Raw genomic sequence first — 25,592 nt, 5'->3', positions numbered from 1 at the left:
AGAGCTTAGCTCTATCCATGCTGTATTCCCAACATCACTTCTCCCTCTGCCTGGATGCTCCTGAGTGCAGCACCAACTGATCCATATACACACACCACAAGAGATTTGTCATGGCTATGACCTACAATATTCGTATTGACACCATGACTGTCAATCCCCGTGAGAGCTGTGCATGGTTTCAGTCCTACCTTCCTCTATTCCAGGATGATCCCTGTTCCTCTGTGCCATATGCCTCACATCACAGCCCATGCCATATTCACAGGTGACCATGCACTATCCTCTCCTCCCCATCTGCTTTTATTCTCACGTCATAACTCCTCTTCCTCCCTGCTCAATATTACCTCCCTCTCCTCACTTGTATGTAGGTAGGGAGAGATAGGGCACAAGGACTCACTTCATGTACTAGTCACAGGACAGGCACTGAATTCACATGTTGGGATGACAAACAAACAGAATCCAGGAGAAGTAAGGAGGCTCTTTCACTCACAGTTCCTTCTAGCTACCCGTGCTGGCTGACCTCCACTCCACAGCAAAGTGAATCTTTTAAATGTCCTATTTTATTCATTGCCTCCATGCTCTGCCATACTTCTTACCCCACCTGTATTTCTTATTTGAGGAAAGCAATTTAAAGCGTTAGTATCTTAACCTCCTCAGGCAGTGAGACAGGGCTGAGGCAGATAGGTATTATTAGCAGGCCTGCCAAGTATTAAAACCTACATCAACCAATCCTTTGATCTACAAACAGCAGCAAACCATTGCAATGTCAGTCTCTCAACTGGATGCCGGCTTTGGAGCACACTCTCGGCTCCATCTTCTACTTTTCAATGAGGCCTAGAATATTCCCTGACATTTTAAAATTAATTTGCTACAGAGCTCCTGTTATTAGCATATTACCTCCAGACAAATACAGAAATGCCATTCGCTTGAGTGTGCTTGATCCTGCTCCCATTAAAATGGAAGGCAAAATGCCTTCTGACTTCAATGTGATACAAAGTAACTTTGTAAAGCAAAGGAAAATCCATACATATGTCAACAGCTGCAGTTAACGAGGGCTAATCCACATCCAGATAATCAAGAGTTCCTGTTTTAACTGATACACTTCCAACTTTTTCATCCATGCTACAACCTATTCTGTTGGAAAACACATTAGACAAACACATAGAGCAGCAGGCTGCATTTTAGGACACAGATGACAGCAACTATTCTTAGAATGAGATATCACAATCGAGAAACAAATCTATTATTGATGGGTTAGGATTAATTTAAAAAACAATCATACTTTTAGACCATGACATCTGAATGGTATTTTTCACATGGAATCAGGTCCACCTAGATCAGGTCACTCAGGAACATGTCCAGGTGAGTCCTGAAGACCTCCAAGGAAGGATACTCCACACCCTCCCTGGGCAGCCTGTGCCAGGGCTCCCTCATCTCAACAGAGAAATAGTTTTTTCTTATATTTAAATGGAACTTTTTGTGCTCCAGCTTCATCCCATTACCCCTTGTCTTGGGGAGATTACAACATCCCTGTTTTTTTTTGTAATTAATTATTTCTAAATATCTAAAGTTCATTATGTTTCGATTTTTTCGATTTTCACTGCCAGTAAAGGACAACAGAGTCATGCTTAGTAATGCCTCAGAATCAATATTTTATTCTTGAATATATTCCTGACACCATTACAACCTTAACATTACCGATAGAATCCACAAGGCATAGTTTAAAGGGCAAGACTTCTGTTCCTCAGCAAGTAAAAGTAGTCTCAGATACATATCTCCAAACAATTGCTTATGTTTTGACTGTATAAATAATAATAAATTGCTGCTATAATTGTATTTATGAGAAAGTAAAGCAACTAGGCAAACTATCCCAGGAGAAAATGAACAATCTGGTATTACAGTCTAGTTAAGGAACAAGATTCTGATGTTACAAAGAGAACATGCACTGGTTTTATCTAGGGCACAAGAACAATCCTACAGGAGAGAAATGAAGTTGCATTCAGGGGCTTGGTTCTCCTCTGGATCAGTGGTAAGACAATTCTGAGCTACATGTCAAAGGTTTTCTGGGAAACTGATAGCCAAGTTAGATAAAAGATAGCCCAGTAGTTTCCCTCTGGAAAACAAGTATGAAAACAGCAGATTTTCAAAGCAGACACTGCCCAGAACAGCTGGAAAACTAGACCAAGTAGGTGAAGAAGAGTAAACTGGTGCAGGCTCCTCCGACCAAATACAAATGTAGAAGAGAGATGAGCTCCACTGACTACTATCCCCAAGAGAAACTGCACTTGGCACATAGAGTTGGGCAAGTCCCCTTGTGACAGCATGAGTTCTGAATATCACCCACACTTACAAATGCTAGTACATCTCTAATACAATAACTAGATATTACTATGTTGCATCACACAATCTTATGTCCAGGCATGTACCTCTGCTCACATTACTGAGTGAGGTGCTAATTTGCTTCTTTTTCTCTTCTATGTCAGTCAAAAAGGTTTGTGGTCCTGTGTTCAAAAGGTCTCTAAAGAGTTTTCAAAGAGGAAGAACATCTGTAAAGGTGACCAGAAAGTTGTATTTCACTCATAAACAAAAGCATGAGGATGGTTCTGAATGAAGGTTCAAGCCATAGTTTAATTTAATCTTAAATGAAGACCATTAGTTAGGCTCAACTCAAGGCTTTTTTGCTGCCACTGAATCCTTGCAGAAGAGGAGCAATTACAGTTTTTAATACTGCACTTAAAGTAGGGCTCAAAGGAGAACATTTTTAACCTGTTTTTCTGGTAACAACACCTCTATCAAGAAAGTATCCTAAATCCATCAAGCATTAAGTTCTAAAGCACTTCAGTGGTAGTCTACAGTTTCGTTCATTAGTATTTATAGAAGCCTACACAAATAAGCAAGCTATAAAACTATTTGGTTTTGCATGCATCAAACATGCAGCCACATAAGCAGTTATACCTTACTTGGATATCTTGGCATGGGACTTGTTTCTGTTGTCCTAAGGACGAGAACTACTTGTCCAATTTTATGCACAGATCAATGACACGCTTTGATCCATGGATGCTACTTTTAAATGGATGGTATTACTTGCTGGATAAAATGCTGTTCAACTTAACCTTGGGTAGTAAAACTAGAATGTCAGTGAGGCTAAAATTTAACTTCTGAGCAGGTAGTTCCATTAAGGGCTCTCAAACACCACAAAAACTTTTTTGTGTATGTACTGTGTTTGTGTGAAACAGCTTTGGTGGCAGGAGTGGCTTCTGTGAGAAGTGAGCCCAATAGTAACAGTGATAGTGCCTCTAGGATAACATATTCCAGAAGGAGAAGTTGTTGCTGCACAACTAGGAAATCACAGCGAGAGAGACAAGCGGGAATATGCAAAAGAAAACTCTACAGATATCGAGGTCAGTGAAGAACAGGGGAGGAGGTGCTTCAGGCGCCAGAGTAGAAATTCTCATGCAGCCTCTGGTGCAGCCCATGGTGAGGCAGTTGTGCCCCGCAGCCCATGGAAGTCCACAGTACAGCAGAGATCCGCTCACAACCTGGGGAGGACCTCAGAGCACGTGGATGGCTGAGGGAGGTTGTGACCTTGTGGGAAGTCCACTCTGGAGTATGTTCCTGGCAAGACCTGAGAACCCGTGCACAGAGAGCAGCCTGCACTGGAGTAGGTTTGCTGTCAGGACCTGTGATCCTGTTGAGGGACCCATGCTGGAGTAGTCTGTTCCTGAAGGACTATTTCCACCATGGATGAGACCCATATTGGGGTGGTGTGAAGAACTGCAGCCTGCAGTAAGGACCCCAATTGGAGCAGTTTGTGGAGGACTGTCTACCAGGGGAAATGTGAGGAGCTGAGGAGTCCTGCTCCTGAGACGAAGCAGCAGCAGAGCCCAATTGTGATGAACTGACCATAACTCCCATTCCCTGACCCCCTATGTTGCTGCAGAGGGAGGAGGAAGAAAAATTGGGAATAAAGTTAAGCCTAGGAAGATGGGACAGATGGGAGGAAAGGTAATTTCTGGCGGCCAGAGGGTTCCACAGGGATAGGTTCTGGAACCTCACACGAGGGTTCAACAAAGGCAAGTGTAGACTCCTGCATCTGGGAAGAAACAACCCCATGCACCAGTACAGGCTGGGGATTGACCTGCTGGACAGCAGCTCTGTAAAGCTGGGAGTCCTGGTGGGCAGCAAACTAAAGCCGGCAATGTGCCTTCATGGCCAAGAAGGCCAACGGCATCCTGAGGGTGTATTAAGAAGACTGTGGTCAGCAGGTCAAGGTAGGTTCTCCCCGCCCTCTACTCTGCCTTGCTGAGGCCTCATCTGAAGTCCTGTGTCCAGTTCTGGGTTCTCCAATTCGACAGGGAACTTCTAGAGAGAGTCCAGTGGAGAGCCACCAAGATGATCAGGGTACTGGCACATCTCTCTGAGGAAGAAAGGCTGTGAAACCCAGGGCTGTTTAGCACGGAGAAGGCTGAAAGGAGACTTCTGTCAACACTCATAAATACCTAAATGCTGGGTGTCAAGAGGATGGGAACAGTCTTTTCCTCTCCAGTGGCCAGTGACAGGACAAGGGGTAACGAGCACAGACTGCAACACAGGAAATTCCACTGAAACAGGAAGAGAAACTTCTTTGCTATGATGGTGAGGGAGCCCTGTCACAGGCTGCCCAGAGACAGTGTGGAGTATCCTTCTCTGGGGGTTTCCAAATCTGCCTGGACTCGTTACTGTGCACCCTGATTGAGAGGAACATGCTTTAGCAGGGAGTTGGACTGGATGAGCTCTAAAGGTCCTTTCCAGTTCCAACTATTCTGTGATGCTGTGGTTTAAGATTTGACTTTAAGATTTATGATCCTTCTTTGATTTTATTGGTAATGAATTAAACTAATTTATCCAAGTCAAGTCTGTTTTGCCCATTACAGTAATGGGCAAGTGTTTTCTCCCTGCCCTTGAGTCACAAGTCTTTTGTTATACTTTCTCCCCCTTGTCTAGTTGAGGAGTGACAGAGCAGCACCTGGCATCCAGCCAGAGTCAATCCACCACAGTGTTAGACCTGCAAACAGCAAAGATGCTAATTTGATAAGCTGATCACTTGTAAAACATTGGCTTAATAGCCACACACTAATGCTTTCAGTACTTTTCTCAATATTAGTGATAGTCAAGATTAACTTGCCTGCTTTGTTTTTTCTAACCTTAAACCAGAAGCCAAATGTTTGCATTAAATATAAATGTTTGTATTCCTGGAAACAAAGAGCTCTGTTTAGCCAATGGAGCTGTTTTTCTGCAGAGCTCTATCCTTCATCACCAAACTTCTACTGAAGTCCCAGCTGTCCCTGTCCATTCCTCTGCAAAAAACGACCTGAAGAAAACATATAGACAGTCCCAGTGATGGTTCAGCTGCTGGAGCAGGTGAAAGACAGGCTCTACCTGCTTTTTTCCCAGCCCCAACTTGGGTCTCCCTCTTCTCCTCAGCCCCTGAGACCTGTAGGAACTTAATTATCTCAAAGACAACTACTCCTCTCTGTTTCACTTGAAATTAGCCAACGGCTTCAAAAGCAATTAGGTAAGGGAGTGACAGACAAGCAGAAAGGGTAATCAGAGAAGTCTGATCAGCCTAGGAAGACAGGCTGTAAAACAATTATACGCAGCCTCAGCATCTTAATTATTATGGACATGAAGGAATTTGTCTCATGTGTACAGGTCTGTGGAAATAGGTGTTATGGTATTTCAAAAGCCATTCCAAAAATGTAACAGAAATCAAAGCAACTTCAGCAGGAACAGGACCTGATCTAATATATAATACAACACTATTCCCTTTCTAGCTCCATTCTTCCTAATCAATATTTTGTCATACAGAGTTCAATGTGTTTTCAGACTGGTGGAAAACTTTACTTACAAATGAAACAAAAGACATTTATGTTTTCTGTATGGATTTAGTGACAAATTTCCAGTTCACTAGTAAATCCAGTGTGAATTTTATCCTACGTTAAAAGAAGCATCAAGTGCATAACTTTTCTCCAAGAAGCAAAGAAATTCATAGAGGTGAAAACTTAGTATCATGAAGAACGAACTAATTTAAATTGCAAAGACCATAATCTCATTTATATTTTTCATTTTTGAGTCCCCAATGCAAAGTGTATATTCACATAAGAGTGAGAGAGAACATTTGACTGTAAATGGTTTAATATTAATAAAGTTAAACATCCATTTTAATTAGTCTTTTATTATACTGAATTTCACATAATCATAGAATGGTAGGGGTTGGAAGGGACCTTTAGAGATCATCTAGTCCAACCCCCCTGCAGAAGCAGGGTCACCTAGATCAGGTCACATAGGAACATGTCCAGGTGGGTCTTGAAGACCTCCAAGGAAGGAGCCTCCACAACCCCTCTGGGCAGCCTGTGCCAGGGCTCCCTCACCTCAACGGGAAAATAGTTTTTTCTTATGTTTAAGTGGAACTTTTTGTGTTCCAGCTTCAACCCATTACCCCTTGTCCTGCTACTATCTACTATAGAAAAAAGGGATGTCCCAACCTCCTGACACTCACCCTTTAGATATAAATGTTAATAAGATCCCCCCTCAGTCTCCTCCTCTCCAGACTAAACAGTCCCAGTTCCTGCAGCCTTTCCTCGTATGAAAGATGCTCCAGTCCCCTGATCATCTTAATGGCCCTGCGCTGGACTCTATCCAGCAGTTCCCTGTCCCTCTTGAGCTGGAGAGATCAGAACTGGACACAGGACTCCAGATGAGGCCTCACCAGGGCAGAGGAGAGAGAGGAGGTCAAGAACCTCCTTTGACCTGCTGGACACAGTCTTCTTGATGCATCCCAGGATGCCATTGGCCTTCTTTGCCACGAGGGCACATTGCTTGCTCATATTTAGCTTATTATCAATAAGGTCTCCCAGGTCTCTCTCTGCAGAGCTGCTCTTCAGCAGTTTGATCCCCAGCCTGTACTGGTGCAGGGGTTTGTTCCTTCCCAGATGCAGGACTCTGCACTTGTCCTTGTTGAACCTCTTGTGCAGAAACAAAAGTGTCATGAAAAGCAAAGCTGTAAAATACAGTGGAAGCAGTATAGGTCCCCAGCATGGAAGTCCTGAAAGAGTTAAAGGCATAGTTGTGTTTTGCCAAAGGATGTTATAAAACCTTCTGCCTCAGACAACAGTCAGTAGAGCATCAAGAGATTTTAAAGTGGCATCAAAACCACAAAGACACTCAGTGCCTTTGTTTCCAATATCATCAATGTACCACTCTCCAGTATGGACACCGGCTTGTGCACACAGATACGGACCCACATTTAAACTTTGCAATGCCTCTGAAGTGAATTCAGTTGAGGTCTGATCTCACAGGCATTGGATGTGACAGCAAGACTCCTGTTATCTTCAAATGTTGAAGCAGATCCTGTCCTATTGGGTCTTTTGGGGTTCTTTTAAAGTCCCAAATACAAGGGTAAACAAAAAGCACCATCTCCACAGACTTCCACTTCCATGACATAACAGAAAGAATGGCAAACAAAAAATTTCCTTGTACGTGTCCTTTTCCTAATAACTTCAATGACAGAATTGTTCAGTTGTGCTGGTTTTTAATGCATGTCTTTTCTGCTGGTGCTGAAAATCCCCTGTGCTTTCCCAAATGTAGAGTTAGTCCCTTAAGATGCTGGCAGATAATAAGCAATATATTAAACTGGTACTGAACTAGGGAGCAACATAAACAGGAAGAGGAAATTGTACAAAAGTTAATCTATTTCTTAATTTATTTATTAAGATATAATCATCATGCCAGTCAGTATTTATACTAGTCAAATTAAAAAGACATTAGTAGAGCAAGGGCTCTGGTTCCCAGCTTCACCTCCCTTTGTACCACTGCCTCCCATCTACTTGCAGGACCGTCAATGCCCAAGCTGAGAGTCTACAGGACAAGTGCTGGGGTTTCTTTCCTGCCTGCAGGCTGGCTAACCGCCATCCCTTTGCACCTGAATGGATTTTTACTCTGTTGACTTTGCATGGTTTGCACATAGCAGGGAAAGGAATTTAAGAAACTGAATCAGGTACTTAAACACTGGGCTATGAATAGTGCCCAGATCTCCCTAAGGATCCAGAAGAGTGAAGTCTTCATACTGCTAACAAATAGTGGCACTTATCCAAATGCCTACATGTAACTCAACAGGTTTACCTGCAAGGTCAAGTTAACATCCTTGCATGTACATATTGTTCATTACCAGACTAAATTGTCATGGTAAGAATGACAGTAAAGGAGAAAAAACTGTCCAGTAACACCTGGAAATATTATCAACTTAGTTCAACGGATTTTCCATAGGGGATTAGGAGAGAGGATGTAGGGCAGGGGACTGAGGAACGACTTCAATTTAAAATGTGCTTCATCCCTCTGTACATAGAGGAGAGTGGTAGAAATAGAACCAAAGCTGCACTTCCAGTCAATGAATTTTGTCATTAAAAAGTAAGATCTATATCTGATAGACAACACTTTGTGACAAGCACTTATGATTTGCATCACTTTGGTGCATCTGAATACAGTTGTCCACATAGACTGAGGACCAAACTTAGCTTAACCAGAAGATTCCTTTGAGGAGACAAAGCAACACAGCCAGTTGAATATGCTGCAGCAGGTTGTTAATTTACTTTCTTCCTACTGACCTGTCAGCTATCTATTTCTGGCAGGATTCTTGGTGGGAGGTATTTAATGCAACCTCAAGGATCTCCTGTACATTTTATGTGAAGCCCCAAATGGTTTTGTCTGTTTTTTTGTCAGGTTTTGGTAGCGGGGGTCTACAGAGGTGGCTTATTTAAACAAAGAGCTGCCAGAAGCTTCCCCTGTAGCTGACAGGGCCAGTGCCAGTCAATTCTAAGATGAACCCACAGCTGACCAAGGCTGAGCCAATTAGTGATGGACGTAATGCCTCTGTGATTAACACATTGGAGAAGGGGAAGAAGTAGGTCCACAGATGTTGAACTGCAGCAGAAGCACCAGCGAGTGAGAATGTGAGAGCAACATCTCTGCAGACACCAAGATCAGTGGAGAAGGAGGGGGAGGAAAGTGCTTAGACCCTTAGGGAGACTCTCCTGGGAGCTGTGGTGCAGCCCATGGTGAGGCAGCTGTGCCCCTGCAGCTCATGGAGGCCACGAGGGAGCAGAAACCCACTCACAGCCCATGGAGGAGCCCATGCCAGAGTGGGTGGATGCCCAAAGAAGGCTGTGACTCCGTGGGAAGCCCATGCTGGAGCAAGTTCGTGGCAGAACCTGGGAACCCATGGAGAGAGGAGCCCAAGCCAGAACAGATTTGCTGTCAAGACTTGTGACCCCATGGGGGACCAGCACTGGAGCAGTCTGTTCCTGAAGGACTGTTTCCTCAGGGATGACCCACGTTGGGGCAGTTTGTGAAGAACTGCACCCTGTGGGAAGGACCCAGGTTGGAGAAGTTCATGAAGGACTGTCTCCTGTGGGGAGGGACCCCACAGTGTAGCAGTGGGAAGTGTGATGAGGCCTCTCCCTGAGAAGGAACAGCGACAAAGTCCATCTGTAATGAACTGACTGTAACCCCCTCTCCCCCATTCCCTGTGCCACCGGTGGGGGAGAAGGAAGAGTCCCACCAGGAGGAAGCAGGTGTGGGGGGAGGTGTTTTAAGATTTGGTTTCTCATTTCTCTACTCTGTTTTGATTGATTGTTAATAAATCAAACCATTTGTCCTCAATTTGAGTCTGTTTTGCCCTCAATTACCCTCAATTGCTGAGCAATTTTCCTGTCCTTATCTTGACTTATGAAACTCTCATTATATTTCTCTCTTCCCTGTCCAGTTTAGGAGGGGAAGTGATAGAATGATTTGGCGGGTATCTGGCACTCAGGCAGGGCTAAACCACCACAACACTGAGGTAGCAGTGAGATATGCACTTGTTTAAAAATTAGGAAGATGAACTTGAAAATGCTGTAAAATAGATCCTACTGGTGCCCAAGTAAAATAATGTGGGTTTGCTCATGAGTTAAGTATAATGCACTCTGTCTTACTAAAACAAATGCTGTTCTTGATCCTTGTGGTATCCCTTCTGCTATTAAACATGCCCCTCCTTTTTAGTCTCTTCACTTGAGAAAAAACATGCAATTGTACAATGATCTGCATCATGTCGTGGGGGTGGGGGATATTTAGGTTTTGGATTGTGGCCTGAAATATCCTTTTTTACCCTAGAGTTATGAAAAAAACCTGCCAGATACCTCTGAATATGTATTTACCTGATGCAATAGCTGCAAAATTCAAATTGTCATGTGAAATGTGAGGTCATGAACAATTCTCAGTAGCTAGAACATTGAAGCATTGCTTTTCAGCAGTCTCTGTGACTCTTCACTGCATTTTCTGAGCCTGCATCTACTATATACAGCACATTGTGTTCAGCGTGAGTTTGCGAGCTAGAGAGATGAAAGGAGGAGTGCTGTTGGACATGGTCACAGAAACTCTCAGTTATCATCAAGAGGCTGCATGGATTTCCTCAGCAATTACAGCACGGCTTAATTTGTACAGAGGCAATAACCCCCAGCAAAACTGCTGGTGCCTGAGGCGCTCACTGGCTACTACAAAGTGCAAAACTTAACACAAAAAGGATACATCCTCATGGAACTGGAAGGATATCATGACCTACTACACACACGGCTGTTTGCCAAATTCTTACTCTTCACAGAATTAAAGTTATTTAGATGATTAATAACAAAGAAAAATGCAGAGCATACACACAAACAAAAGCCCTAATCATAACAACATTCCAGTGACAGAAATAACAGTAGATAAGCTTGAACACACATTCTGGCTCTCTTTGATAACGCATGACAATTCAGGAGACTAAGCTGTGCAGCAAGATGCATACAGCAGCAGTGTTACGCATGCACATCATCTCACAGGTTCCCCTAGTAAGAGTTATTGCCAGTCATACATTCCTGCATCTCACACATTATTTTCTACCACGATGGTTGATTTGTGTGTTGTGATGACTCAGAATTAATTCACAGTTAGAAGTGCAAGTTTCAGAAAATGCCTTGTGAAGGTGACTGATGCATTCTGTGTTTTGCCTATGCATAGATGCGTGCAACTGCAATGGTATAGTTGTCTGCTGCTCCCAGGACCTCCTTGCTATGATTTTTATAATTGCCATGTCTTCATTCAATAAGTATTCTTGGGCAGGCCACAAAAAACAAAACCAATGCCGACATCGAATGGATACTTAGCAAGTCACAAAAAAAGAAAGAGAACAAAACATAACAAACAAAACATCATTCTTGATTGGATATCAATCTTGATTGGACGTGTTTCTGAAAAGATGCTCAAATTACCTGACCCACTTTGGCTGATCTTACATATGGACCAGGGGCAGCTGCAACGAGCTTCAAGCGTTGGCACATTCCATTATATGAATGGCAGTGAATTTATAATGGAATGGTATGGATGGTTTTTATAATCAGAAAAACACACTGACCTTAACACTACACAGGTGGAGCAGCATAATGACCCGCCAATTGTAAGCGCATCAATTCCTGGGGAAAAGTTCAACGAGGTTAACTCAGCATGTATCCCATAACCAACATAAGTGACATTTTAAAACATTGTTTTTTTCCACCAAAACTTATCTGCTTTTGCCAACATTTTGTTAATTTCTTTTGTTATAAGAGTATAAAAGTGATTTTACCAAACAGTAAATTTCTAAGTAAGTTAGCAGAACTAAGCAAAATTAGGCCTCCTTTGTAAAGCTGCTCCCTGGGGAAAAAAAACCATGCATGAGAAATCAAGCACAATAAAACAAGGTGGGCTACTCAGAACCCACCACCTGCAAGCCATAAAATATCCAAGGACAATGATGGGAGTAACTGTTTTGAAGGAAGAAGGAAAGAGTTTGTTATCAACCAATTTAGCTGCTTGCTGTCCCAGAACCCTATAGCATTCTGATCTAGAACATCGGATAATCAATAACTTAGATCACTAAGGTAACCGAGTGATTTCAAAAAGTATATGAATCTGTACAACTTGTGTAATCAGGGACCAATTGGTAAGAGTGATGTAATGTGTAGAAGTAACAAATAACCAATCAAGGTAAAGAGCAAATTTAATGAACAATTATAAGTGGGCTTTATATGCACAGTAAAGAAGAACAAAAGAATGTTGGATATAAATATCTGTTAACTTTGATGCTTCATTGCACATTCTTTGGGAATGATCCCATGTCCCCAGTGCATCGTCAAATAAAGGACGTGTCTGCTTCTCTTTGTCTAGATCCGTTTTCTTCCCAGCATATTTGCAACAGTTTCACTGCTCAGTACTCAGTGTACCTAACCTACCTTAACAGCGTACTACATCATATTCCAGTAGAGTTAGGCATTGTTACACACGTTAACTTTAAAAAAACCCATAAGAACAGTGTTAGCTACAATAAACTTTTCAGACTATAAGATAACATTAATTCAACTTGTGAGGAAACTGAAAGAAAACAAGAGACACCATCAAAATCCTCACATTGATCAGATGGGTGGCAGCTGACCAGCATTTCCACTTCCCATCAATTAATTGATAACCTTGGATACTTGTGGTGACTTGCCACAAAGGAAGTAAATGTCAGCGTACCATGCTGTAGCCAACTGCGTATCCAAGATAGTTTGAATAGTCCAAGATCAGACTGCAAAATACAGTGAACAAAATTCTACTTTTCCAATCAACATCAACCAATTTTAAAAACCCCACACACTGCAAAACTAAACAGAGAGAAGCAATGAATTGAAGAGACACTTAAACCTGAATCAGCAGGAGGTAATCAGCAAGGACAGAAACATGCAATAATAAAACCTTAAATTCACAAGAGGTGAAAGACATTCACAATTGGTCACAACAGCTCATTCTGCCTCCTTCTCTTTGTGCCCAGGGTACACTGTCACTGTACAGCTTTTCCACTTGCAAGGAAAGCATCTCAGCAAGAAGACAGTTCAATACCCCCATTTCCTCACGTCACGCACCTCTGGAGACTGTTATCCCACTCTAATGTTCATCCCCACCATCCATTTCTGCTGTGTGCTTAATGACAACTAGGAAGCCAAGAAAAAAGTCTTAGAACAACACAATCAAAATCACTACTAAAAAGGTCAATTCAATGAGAGCATAAAAACGACAAAGAGAAACAAAAGTGATGGTCAGGGTAATGGTCTTAAAGATATTGTAATGGCTCAGAATTGTTCAGCTACAAAAAAGATTCATTAAAAAAACCCTGCCATTTGATCACACTCCTCATGAGATTAAAAGGTTTTCAAAACACACAATAGCCATAAAAAATAAACAAAAGTATACATTGCTTTGCCATCTCCCCCTGCCTTTTTAACGGCACTAAATCTCATGGACATAAACTGATTTAGTCCCAAATTTACCAAATACCTACAGTCCAGTGGCCCTTTGCTTTTACTGAAAAAGCATATTTACTCTGCAAATAAAGCAGGTGATCCCAGAGCTGGGCAGAGTCACATCACCTTTAAAGACAATCTCAGATAAGTTCATCCACAGATACATATTTTTCACTTGTTAGGAGCACACACAATAAACACTCTTCCAAATAAACAGACTGCAAAACCACTTCCCACCATCAGCCACCATGAATTTTTTTCAGCCACACAGAAGCTGGTTTTACATTTAATAGCTTCACCTGAAGCAAAAAAACCCAACCAACAAATCCAGAGGATTTTCCTTTATGTCTCCATTGTTAGTGACTTGGGATAATAGCAAAGATCTCTTTCTAATCCAAATCTAATACAGCTTTTAGAATCACAGATGCACACACACACACAATCTTCAGGGTTCATAGGGAGAAAATTTCATTCTCTGTAGGCAATGTGATAAACCCACAGCCCCATTGCTACCTTCAAAGCAGCTCCACTGCATCTCCAGGTTATGCAGATCAGAGATGGCTACATCACTGAAATAAAACTCTGGGACAAGGCAGAGCTCCCAGACAACACCTCCCCCCATGACTACCACTCCCCACTACCTCCTGTGCTGAGTGTGGCTGTAGCAGTCAACACAACCCCAAGGTATTGCAATAAATTAAGTCCCCCCCCACTCCCCTTCCTCAAAGCATCTCAGCATTACAGGCCTCAAGTCACTTAGTCTGTAACTAGGAAGCAAAAAACGCCTATCTACCCAAACTACCTGGCTCACACATCACACAGGACCTACACTGGCTCACAGAATGCATTTTTTTGCCTGGAGGTAGGATGCCTTCATACGTTTAATCCATAAAGAACAATGTCACTTAGGACTTATAGCAAGCCTGACAGGAGCCCCAGTTGTCCTCACCCTGGCTGGCCACGAATGCCCCACAGAGCTGGGGAGCTTCAGTGCCAGGTGTCAGCCAGGTCTCTGGCCACCTGTGCAGTATTTACGTCCCAGCCTTGGGACAAATGGCACACATGTGTTTGCACTTTAATAGCAACAGGTAAGGAAAATGCTATCTTACACATGAATACACTTACTATGGCATACATTTATGTTAAGAGCTTCAGAAATGTAATGATGGTTAAAGTGCACTTCAGGTAAATTGGAGACCCTGTGATAAGATAGATCATTGCTATGATGAATGCTGTTTTCTGGATTTCTTTGTTGTCTGTCTCTGCTCACCTGTGAACTTCTGTCTTTACATTTAGATTGCCCACTTCTTGGCACTTGTTTGGTTTTCAGGTGGAACTCATACAGCATTTGTCCTCCTCTTCCCAGTCCATGATGCAGTCTGCCACTTGCCATTGCAACAAAAGTGTAAAAACCACTTATCTCAATAAATGCATACACATCCACATCTCAAGGGCCAGGAAAATCAGTAGTATCATGTTTCAAACCTGTATGATAAAGAGGTAAGAGAAATAAAGAATGCAGGGGGTGTGCTGCTTGTGTCAAGACTATTCATACAGCCTGGGTACCCATTCATTTTCTGCCTGGGAACAAGACTTTTTCAACAAAATCAGGCCTCCTCCACTGGAGTCATTTCTTCTGAGCTCTCTGTACGATTAGCATGATGATGAGAAAAGTGAAAAGCAGGGAGAGGACTGTCCACTCTGCAGTGGAGTTCTCCTAACCTACTTCTCCATCTGAAAACACTGGTGAATTCAAGTTGATTCAATTGATATTTACTACCTCTGCAATTTTTTGTTTCTCTCTCTCACCTCTTCTAACACCTCTTTCAACCATCCATCATTTAAGATTTCTTGTTTGCTATCCAGTTCTGACAAGCCCAACTGTGCCTCAGCTCCTCTCCCTTCAGGTTTATTATCCATCTCTGTTATTATTCCATCTCCCCTTCTCCTCTTCCACTTTTAATTTCTTTCTGGATTGTTCTTCTCCCAACAGAAGCTGATGTTAGTGTCTGCAGCTTGAGACTTGACACTCCCCCCACATCCTGTCTCTTATATAGTACCTAAGTACCTTCTGTTTTTTCTGCTCATACAAGTACACAAACATCATTTTTATGTATATCACACTCTACTTGAGGTAATCCTAAGACTCTCATCCTGCTGGTTTCTGCCACTTCACTTCAGATCCCTACTCAAAACCACTTTCTGCAGTAGATGTTTAGAAATAAGAAATAAAACCCTAACCATGGTAAAGCTGGCATGCAAACAGCTAAAATCAAAACCTGTCTTACATGTCTACGTACATGTGCACACACTACTTGTATACAATGACATTTCCACAGTATCCTTGCCTCCTGGTGCCGTCCAGGCTTTCTTCATTGTTTGCCCTTAGCCTGGGAACTCTCTAGTACCTGAGGATAGTTTGCATTGAAATTAGCCCAACAGCTCTCCAGCCACCAACTGCACATCTTTTTTTCATTCATGGAGGTGTCCTGCCTCCTTTTCCACTTTTCTGCTTGTGGGGATACAATGATCCTGGGCTGGGGGGAAGCGGTGCTTGAAGATTGGGCACTTCTACCATCTAGAATCCTATCCCATGAGATTCCTCCAAGCAGCTCTCTGAAGAAGCCAAAGTCTGCTCACCTGAAAACCAGGGTCACATTCGTGCCTGGTGCCCTGCTTCTTCCACCCAGGATCTTGAACTCCACTATCTCATGGTCACTGCTAATATTTTGGTTAGCAATAGCATGTATCAGGAGAAGTGATCCATTAAAACTTTTTATTGCTTGTTACACTTCTTTGTAAGAAGAAGCAAATTTCATGCTGGTGACAGATACCAGCAGTTCAACCATTCAACCAAGACTTCTGCAAGTTATGGAATGGTAGGAAGAGCTGCTGCCAAACTCCTCCTAGAGCTCTGCCCCTGGGACTCAGTGCTGGCCTGAGTAGAAAACATTTTGCTTAACGAGGTGGAACTGTGTACACCACCACATCTTCAGATGGAGTATTTTCTTGCAGCTTTACTGGCTCCAATATACTGTATTAACAACAGGTTGAATGGACTGGCTTTGAGTCTTCAGTCTCTCCCTGACGATCGTGATTTTCCTAGTGACGTACTTGGCAGTACATTCATGTAAGTAGAAAACCAGTTTAACACAGTTCATCAGCCATTTGTGAAATGAACTTGGATCTGAGCTGCAGTCCTGCAGGATCAGTGGAATACTAACATCTGCGGATGAGTTAATGCTTACCAAAGGAAGTTCACCACTGAACAAGCTATAAACGCCAAACACAAGGAAACCAGACCCATCTCCTAAAGAAACAGGCCTGAGCAAAGAGTCAACATTCACATCCCTTGTTCTGTCTCTATAACTCTGTACTTTAAAATGCAATTTCAGGGTCTACCTAGAAGAATGATTTTGCTAGAGCAGAGAGAGACAAGGGAGCAGAGAAGACTTGAACAAACATACAGTAAACTATTATGGTGTTTTGTAGTCAAGTAGAATGTTAAAACTATTACACTATTACTGTGGGAAAAGGTACAAGACAGAAAACGTTATTTAGCACTGCCTAAACACCATTAGTCCCCGCTAACTGCAGAAATCACTATAGCCTATGCCTGCAAAGCAGCATGCTTAAAGTATAACAAACTGCTGCTGGACCTCCCCGGAGCTGGCAATCTCCTCAACTTATCTGATGAATTGTGACACAGAAACATTCAACTATCTATTAGCAGCACCAGCGGCATCCTCTTCCAGTTGCTCAGTGTAATGATCAGTGTCTGTAAAGTACAGCTTACATTTAACTGGGAGGAAAAGACCAAGCAGTAAGGAGGGGCAAGCATCTAGCTCATTCATAACAAACTTCTACTGTAAGTAGAAGTAGACCTTTTTGCTCCTGTTTCTAAACCACCATTAGAAATCTTAAGGCTACACTGGCATGCTACCAACCCTCCTAACCACTACGCAGGCAGCAGATGAGGCTCAGCATCTTATCATTTCAATAGAATTACCCTGTGCCCCACTTCCACCCTCTCTTCACTACAGGTACAACACTACATGCTACGAAACAATAAGCTGACACTATCTATGCCAAAGGCATGAATTCCTTATTGTATTAAATGCTAGGTTTGGATAGTTTACTACACGTGGAAGTTATGGTAAAAAGATGTTTGAGAAGTAGATCTACACATAAGGATTTTGCAAGCTGTGAGCCAGGCTGTGATGCACAAGAGTTTTGTTTGCTTTCCCATAAACATACAGGCAAAGGTTCACACAACAGCGTCTCAGTGAGTCGTGCTTAGAGTTCCAACATTCCTCAAAGTAATACTCACAGACCAAGTTGTTAATGGACAATATAAAAAGGAAAATAGTTTTTTTTTTCCTCCTGGGAAAAGAAAAGGAAATTCCCAAACCAGAAGCATTCTTTCTGTTAACTGGTTGGCTCCAGCTCACTCTGCATAAAGCCTCTCACGGAGTACCTTCACCAAGTCTCAACATGACTGCTCTTGGGAAGCCAAAAAGAAGATAATCAGTGCCATCTCTGAAGTTACAAGTGACCTTAATATCTAGACAAGCTGAAATTTTTTACACAGATATAATGTAAAGCCTCAACGACTACTGCACACTAGTTCTCACTAATTATCCACTATTTGTCCACTTTCACAGCATTTGAAATGACTACAATAAAATTACTTAGTAAAAGTGATAAACAGGATAATCAGGCAAATATAAAATATAACACTAGGCTTTATAAAAAGCCACTGAATAGCAAGTGCTATTTCTCAAGTAGACAGACTTGAGAAGGACACGTTGAGAAGAGCAGGACACATTCACTGGAGGAAAAAAAAACCCACCTCATCTTCAGAGAAACCTGTCCAAAGGGTCAATTGCCCAGCATGTTCTACCTAGACCACTAACTTTCCACTACTTTCCAAGCATCATCTTCTAAATAGAAAGAACAAGATTTTAAAACCATGTTTTTAAAGATGAGCCACTTAGATAATTCCTACCCAAACAGAGTCAGACCAACAACGTTCCATCTTCTCAGATGGTCTTCAATACAAGACTTGGATGAAAAATAGTTACTTGCAATGGATTGTGTGCTTTTATTTCTAATAAGACCCAGGAAATAATAGGGTGAAATTCCTGTACTGATAAGTTCATTATAATTTGCCATTAACCTCTAGGGAGAAACACTGGCCCCATTAATTACACCTTGCTTCCTCATTAATTCTACCAAATAAAAAGGGGCAGTAGATTAATGTTAAAAGAAAAGAAGAGCAAGGTCTTACTTTCCCTAAGTGTGAGAGCAGTTGATTTTTTTTCAAAAAGAACTGAAATTAAGTGACTGAAACTCCCTCAGAAAAGTAGCTACCAAATATATGAAAACGAGAATGTTTCTATCTCTGTCTTCTATACTGTCATCTCCTATACCGGACTAAGAGCAAGAGGCTAAATCATAATAACTTCTGAGTATAACAGTATTTATTTACCTGACGACATCCTTTCTGTAACCCTGAGAATTTAAAGGACAGTCTTAACCAAAGAGGTAAGCAGATACCTAATGCATTTGTATTTATTTATTGCAGAAGAACTGACTGATATCCTCTTTATCTCTCTCCTGGACCTGCTTAAGATCACTTTTTATCTATAAAAACACCTGAAATGCCATGAGGAAGCCAGTAAGATTTTCTTATAAACTTCCAGTTCACGTGATGCCTGTGGACTACAGATTCTCTGAGAGTTCACCACGGTCCCTGAACCAACTTCAGCTGAGCTGAGGATTTCTGGTGTGTCTTCTTCCATCTCTTCCTCTCAGAGCAACCTAAAACTCTCATGCAAAGCATGAAAAATTAAAAAGCATCTCTCATCTCTTCTGTAACCAGTAGGAAAGACATGAAACTCTTACCAGTCCCTAGATAACATCACTGTCAGGTGAAACTACCACTCCAGATGAAAAGTTCCCCTCTTAAGAAGATTAAACATCAAACTTAAAAGTAATTTTGCATGCATGTTTCCAGTGTCCTGCAATTGCTGTCCCAACAACATCTCCTTGGATCATTACACTGGTATTTTCTGTCTAGTTTAACCCTAAAAGGAACATACTCTTCCACATACAACTTCTCCCTGCTCACATCCCTGTTCTCTCCACTGAGTGCTGACAAAAGCTCCAAAGATTCATTTTTTCCTGGTGCAGTACTTTCTCTCAGCCCATACCTCTAACCATTCCACCTCAGCTGCACAGACAGTGTTTCAAACACACAAGGTTAAAAGCCCTGTTCAACACTCTACTTATTTATAGTACTGAAAATTAAATTCCTCCACTACTCACAAAAACAATTAAAACCAGTGGTGGGCAAACAAACCAGCCCAAATACATCTGGTATTTGTCTCATCATCCAGATTTATGTGAATAGTTTACACACGTTACTGCCATAATGTTTACAGATGCCATAGACATACAATACTTTGTTTGGCTTATTTGTAAATTGAAGACAATATGTGAACAATCCTCTTATTTAAACAATCTGATCAAACTCAGGATACTCATTTTTTTGGTTACACTAGGGGCTAAGATGAAAAAGATCAATATTTTTCCATCTGATGGCATGATATTACACCAGAGTCATCTGACCTTAAAGAATATTAATCAGTGCATGAAAAAAAATGCAAGTAGGATTCACAATTATCATTTGATTCAAAAAAAGGAGTTAATCTCCTCTTTCTCAATACAACTCATTGTACAGGATCATGTCCTTGTTTTGTTTTCATCTATTCTTTTGGTGTTACCTAGTTGCCCTAAAAAGATGATTTGGTGCAGTCAGAGTGCTCTTTCCTCTTCTGATGTTAAAAGAACCTCTAAAATTGCACATTGTTGGATCTGAAAGCATGGTTGAAACTGTTTTCCAGTAATAGAAAATGAAATTACACCACTGTCTTGCATAGGCTAGCCATAGCCTAATCACCAGATCTATTAAAACTAGGACTAGCTCCATCTTTAGAGACTACATCATCGTCTGAGCACAAATGGTGGAGCCAGGCAGAGGATTCTGCAGACTGTTCCAGCAGCCTGTGTTGGGAGACCACACTTAGTGCTGTCTCAGCCTGGCGTCACCACTTATAGGGACATGGTCCACAGCCCTCTAAGGGCACAGATAATCAATGGGGATCTGTTAAGGGACACATAACATCAGTAAGAACAGGGGATAGCAGATGGCACTATGTTGGGCTCTCTGATGAGCCTACCTCCTGCACCAGTTCCTGTGCAGAGAGGAAGAACAGACAGATGGAGCAGGAGATGAAACAATTCTGTCCAAATGCTTGTCCATCAGACAGTCTAGGGCACCAAGTTGCAGCAGATGCTAAGTATGAAAGAAATCAGGAGACAGGTTTTTTCACCCCCTCTCCCTCCAGCACTGCAGTTCAAGTCTGTCCATCCGACTTGACACAAAACATCAGGCACGCTTCTGGAACATCATGCAGCACGTCAAGAATCCATCCCCTGGGGCCTCACAATGGCTGGCAGCTATTATTATACTTAAAGTGCATGCCACAGTCTCAGAGGGGTTTGAGCTGAAGTGGCTGTCCCCTGGAAGTAGTCCATCTCCTCATTTGCACAGCCATTGCTGAAGCAGCATAGAATAGTAGAGTATGAAAAAGGAGGAGGGCTCGGGGCTGTCCTATCTATTGCCTCTTATACAGCCTAAGCTGTTTATTCACATGACACATGCCCCAAATTTGTGCCAATGATCCTTCTACCTGACATCTCAGCCCCTATCTCCAATGTGAATGTTTACCTGATGGGCGTGTGATTGTTGCAGCTAGAGCAGCCTCTGCAGAATGCAGCCTGCAGTAGTGGGTATTTTTAATGTATATTACATCATTATAAATAGACTTGAGAGCTAAATCCTGGAACTAGCCCATGGTATTAATTCTAATTTAGTTTGGGCCCAATTCCAAATGGGTGACTATGCATGCAAACATTTGTCTGAGTGTACAATTGGCTGTTATGAACACAAAATTATTTCTTGTACTCATGCATGCATAATTTACATACACTAATTTAGACACCAAAGTAATTCCCTAGCACAATTCCAGGGATCAGATTTAAACTTGAAGACTGCTGTTGAAAAGAAAATAATCACAGGAGTATATTCTTTAGTCACATAAAAAAAGAAGAAACTGATAAATTAATTTCTAGTTTTATAACTGAAAAACTTTCAGTATAACCCTATCATTTTTCCTCAGACTGCAGAGTTTTTCCCCTCCCTCCAAATCCCTCAGTTAATTTCCCCCATACAATTTAATTTCTGCTAATACATATTATAGATTGTGGTATATAAGCCTAGTCATCCATTACAAATAATCAGCAGGATGTGAATACTGTCGAGTAGCACGTTTTCTGTCAAATGTATCTGAGTTTCATGCTTTTATGCAAATTATGGCATATTCTTACTATATGAATAAACTATCAAAGCTAGTCAAAGCAATTATACATGTGCTAGTATTCTTAAATGCCACCTTGATTACAATCAATATTACTTGTACTCTAACTCTATGGTTACTTGTGGGGATTTTGGGAAATCTGTGCTGAATTATTCTTTCTGCATTTCAGCCTTTTTAAGGAGCCAGTGTCCAGTGGCAATTTATTTTGCAATTTGAAAAAATATTTGTATTACCAGGTTGCATGACTCTTAATTTTTGTAATATATATCAATAAAAACTGTGTGTACACATGTATGTACATATGTATGTACATATCCTTATTTGCCAGCATAATTGATAGCTGATTTTTCCATCACAGAGCCCTTTTGATAATTTTACCTTGCCTTTACATATTACATTTGGCAGTTTCTCCAGTCAACATGGTGGTTTTCAGTCTAGTGAAAATTAGCTCTTTAAGGCATATTCAAAGGCAGCAAAGGAAGAGACTGAGTTGTGAGCAAGTGTATTGTAAATATTCAGCCAATAAAAGCCAATAACCGCTGTTACCTCTTTGAGGGTTCAAGGAGTTTTGGGGTGAGGGGCTAAATAGCACAGATACTTAGCACTAATTGCAGCTTTTACAATATTTGGTATTCTTACAAATCCCAACCCTGGAGCTGTATGAACAAGTAAAATCTTTCCTTTCTATATTGTGAGTTTCTAGCTTTAATTTTTTCAGAGAAACTGGAAGAGCTCAAACCTAAAGGCCTAAAAGTCACACAATGAATTGAAGAGAGGTTTTCCTTGCCACAAAGCTTTTTTCATAAGATAACGTCTTGGCTCCTGGCTTTTGACTCACAGTTTTAAGCTCTTGGGATGGGCAATAAAAAATTAGAGACACCAAGATGTAAGTGGGGACCTTGCAGAGGAACAGGCTTGTGCAATGGCTCACACACTGCATGGCAGGATGCAGGACCACACGGGAGTTCACATAGAGTTGCCTTGGCAGGTGCATCATAGCACAGAAGACGCATATTGAGAAGCAGCATATTGAGAACTCTGTTGCAAAAGATTACATCCCACTGTAGCTTATCAAAGTCACTCAGTCTGGGAATAAATATTGGTCTGGGTTCTGCAAACATCTGTACAGGTGAATAAATTAGAGCATGCCCGAGTGCAAAAAGTGTTTACAGAAAGGGGCAATGAGTATGAAAAATGTGGAGAAACAATTGTAAGAGTTTATCACCAAGCAAATCTTAGTGGAATTTCATGTATGGTGAAGAAAAGACACTTCATTACCTTGAGTGCCTTTTTCCTTCCAAACTAGAAAAGCTCCCTCAGGTAAAAAAGAAGTGGTTTCATGGTCTCAGAAAAGGTTTACAAAACATTCTCATAACGCAAAGTTGTAATAAAATGGAGATCACACATCCAGTTACTATAATCCTTACTTTCATAGTAAATATGCTACAAAAGCAACGTAAATACATTGAAATTTACTGACCATTTTATCCAGCCACATAAATTTTACATCAACGTGTAGATTACATCAGTTAGGTGGTGACAAAATGAAGTAGGGAATCAGATCCTTTACATTTATCCATGTTCCACTCTAGCAGAAAGCAAAATAAGCACTATATTTTTTCCAAAGGCTAAAATTCTATGTTTCTTCCTAATAATGGTTTTAATTACTCATTAATTTATTATGAATGGCTATAAGCAGTAAAATTCTAAGACATTGTTTTGGTATACAGAGATCAAAAAGAGTCCTTTTAGCAAAAAGTATCCAAACTTCCTCATTATGCAGCTTTTGCCTTTTCTCTCACCAGTAGTTGTATTTTAAGAAATGTGTCCAGATATGATTGAAGTTTAAAACTGAAAAACCACTGGAGAAAATCTCCTATCTGATTTAATCAGGCTGTGAAGATCTTGGGCTCCTTAATTCACAAGCAGAATACTGTTGTGATACCAGAAGCAACGATAGGATCAGGACCCTATTGTAGTAGCAGCAGTTACAAAAACACAAGTGAAAAGAACTACACAAAAATGTTTATTTTTTTTTAAAGAAATATGAATGATGGTTACTTTGAAAATGGTGAAGTACAGTGTTCTTTTGTTAATCTGACATTCTGTATGTACTCACAAATAGACTCCTTGTCACTTAAACATCAATCCACTGCTTTTGCTTTAAGGCCATCTTTTTAAATACTTCTACCCTTGGAATCATGAGAACTCTGCTCTCTGATGATAGTATCAAGAAAGCCTGTCAAAACCCAACACACATTCAAAAGAATGTGATATAGGGTAACAAAAACAGTTTTCCTTCAAAAAATCATCTGGTCATGTAAGTCATGGAAATTCTTGTTATCCTCCAAGTATTTTTATCTTTAGAATCAAAGAAACCATCAGGTGCTTTCAAGACTTTTATGCCTGTTCTTTTGAAAAGGTCATTTACTCAGAAGTGCTATAAGCTAATAACAACAAAAAATGTGGGTTTTTTTCCCCATGCTTACTGTAAAAATCTACTCTGATCACTCACTAGTCACCACTGATGTGCTGCTTTAATTATGCAATCACACAGCTATCACTTCATATCTCGCCTAAGCTTGCTCTTGTTGTGCAAGTAAACAGAGTGGATTCTAGCTTGCACTATTCCTCATGAGAACCAATTCTATTGCACGACTGGCTAACTAAAGTGATGACAGATCCTGATATGTTACAAGCTGTAATGAATTGCAGCTAACTAAAATACTCTGAAAAATTACTTACTACTGGTAGACTCCAGGTCAGATAGGGAAATCTCATTTTGTCTTGGGAAAATCCAGTAAGTCAATAGCATTTCCTTGGAACCTTACCTACAAATTCCTTGACAGTTACTATTCATTCACTTGAGACTGGGGAAATAGCTTAATTTTTTAATAAAATCTTAATGGTTGATACTTCATGAGACTAAATGGATCTTATAAAAGGTCATAACATGTCACAGACCTTTGCCTACCCTCCAAGTTACTACAATTCAGGTAGCAACGGTTAAGGCCATATTGAGAAAGAGCAAACATGTCCTGCAGTAAACTGTCTTAATTCTGTCTGCTTATGAAGAGTCACATAAATCATGTATCCCATCTACCATCTTTTTTACAATTTGAGCAAAAAGCATGTAGAGAAGGCAAACAGCTTTCATAGACACTCTTCAACACTGAAGGCAGCCTTCTGATCAGTAGCAACTGTCAGGCAAATGTATCTCCTCTTGTGCACCAACACAAAGACACTTTTACACGAGCCTTCTCTTTTCATACAGTATTAGTCTGGAGTTGGTTTTATTTCATGCTGAATTGTCACTAGGTTTTTTGCTTCTCTGCTTTGGTTGCTAGATCTTTTCTGCTTCTCAAGCAGATCAGTAGTACACGCTTGGGGTTGGAAGCTACTTGTCAAAGTTCCTGTCTCCATTGCCTTTGCTTAAACCAGACTCTACCTGTGGTGGCCTAAGGGCTACTCTTTGTGAAGGTAAAGCAAGCAAATCATCCCATGTAAAATGAAACCAGGCTTTCCACATAACCTGTTTTCTGAGACAGAGTTCCTGCAGAGTTCCTGAAAACTTTCTTTCCCACAGAATACCACAAATAGAATATATTTCTTTTTTACAAACAGCAACACAGACAAGTTAAAAATTAGAAAACAATGGTCAAGAAGAAAAGAAGTCTCCTGGTAACTACTCTGAGGTTAAAGTTGTAGAAATTAATTTGGTCCAAGTTTACCATATATTTAATGCCAATTACAAAAATTGAGCTGCCAATAATTTAAATGTCAGATG

The sequence above is a fragment of the Colius striatus genome, chromosome 5 (assembly GCF_028858725.1).
Source record: "Colius striatus isolate bColStr4 chromosome 5, bColStr4.1.hap1, whole genome shotgun sequence".
In the NCBI taxonomy this organism is placed as follows: Eukaryota; Metazoa; Chordata; class Aves; order Coliiformes; family Coliidae; genus Colius; species Colius striatus.
Note: the sequence above shows the minus strand (reverse complement) of the source record.